The 1,195-nt window shown below is 66.3% G+C and overlaps 1 protein-coding gene across 1 annotated transcript in view; it reads right to left on the bottom strand.

Moving 5' to 3' along the window:
* KAT6B (lysine acetyltransferase 6B) overlaps positions 1–1,176 on the bottom strand; it is a 246,977-nt gene extending 245,801 nt beyond the window's left edge. Inside the window, 1 exon segment of the mRNA XM_006159544.3 lies at positions 1,056–1,176. The gene's annotated coding sequence lies outside the window, so the exon portion shown is untranslated.
* Positions 1,177–1,195: the final 19 nt, after the last annotated feature.

Here is a 1,195-nt window from a genome sequence, read left to right as displayed (position 1 = left end):
TGCCGCTTGGAGGAGGTGCCGTCGCCCCCGCCACCGCTGCCGCCGCCGCCAGGGGTAGGAGCTAAGCCGCCGCCATTTTGTGTCCCCCTGTTGTTGTCGTTGACATGAATCCGACATGACACTGATTACAGCCCAATGGAGTCTCATTAAACCCGAGCCGTGGCCCCGCCCCAGCACTCCTCCATTGGACGAGACCAGAGACACTTAAGGCCACCCGTTGGCCTCCAGGTCTGTCCATCACTCACTCACTAACCACTCTGCAGCCCATTGGGGCAGGTTCCTGCCGGTCATCTTTCCTCCACATAGACACACCCCTCGACCCATCATTTCTCCCCCCCTCCGATACCACCCCGGGGGAGGGTCCACTGCCAGTACCAATCAACAGACCGCTGGGTCCGCCCCTTCCGGGCACCTATTGGTCCAGTCTTTTTTCTCTCCCCCAGACACCACGCCACCTCTACTTCCACCTACCCACCCCCCCACCGCTAGAAGTGGATTGGGTCTGCTCGTAGCAGAGGTGCTTGGCCTTATTGGCTGCCGACCACGCCAATCAGAAGGACTTTTCCCTCTCCCCTCCCCCACTCAACCCCAAACCCCTAGCCCGCAGCTAAAGTTTGTGTGAGAGCTGATCGCTGGCGGCGGCCGCAGGGTTTAGGGGGCGGGGGGTTTTTGGCCGCGGGCGGGCGCGCGCGGGCGGGCACGCGAAGTTAAAATTCGAGGTTCACAGTCGCCAGCTCCCGCGATAGAGCGCGCGGACGGGCGCGCCGCCCGGAGCGTTCCATCCCGCCCCCTCCTCCACCCTCTCTCCCGTCCCGTCCCGGGCGACTACTCGCCCGCCCCCTGGCTCGCATCCTACCCCCCACGCACACCCATACCCTGCAAGCCCCAGGCCGGGTGCAAGCAGAACGATGTCGCTGCAGCCTCCTCGCATCCCATGCGGAGGGGGAGTAAGCCCCTACCCGCCAGGCGTGCACCCCCTGGCTCCACACTCGCCCGTGTCTGCAAGCACGTGCACCGTTCGCCGCTGCCTCCGGCCACCCCGATCCCCGGCAAACCTCGCCTGCAGCCCGGCCAATCGCTCGCTGCCCTTTGTTGCTGCAGCCTGGGTCTCCCCGCTGCCTTCCTCAGCCTCCGCCTCGTCCTTTGCCAGCCGCCCGGGTCCGCAGCGCCGCGCTCCCCCCGCCCGGGACCCACC

The sequence above is a fragment of the Tupaia chinensis genome, unplaced genomic scaffold (genome assembly GCF_000334495.1).
Source record: "Tupaia chinensis unplaced genomic scaffold, TupChi_1.0 Scaffold000635_1, whole genome shotgun sequence".
Lineage (NCBI taxonomy): Eukaryota > Metazoa > Chordata > Mammalia > Scandentia > Tupaiidae > Tupaia > Tupaia belangeri.
Note: the sequence above shows the minus strand (reverse complement) of the source record. Positions and strands in the feature narration are given on the sequence as shown.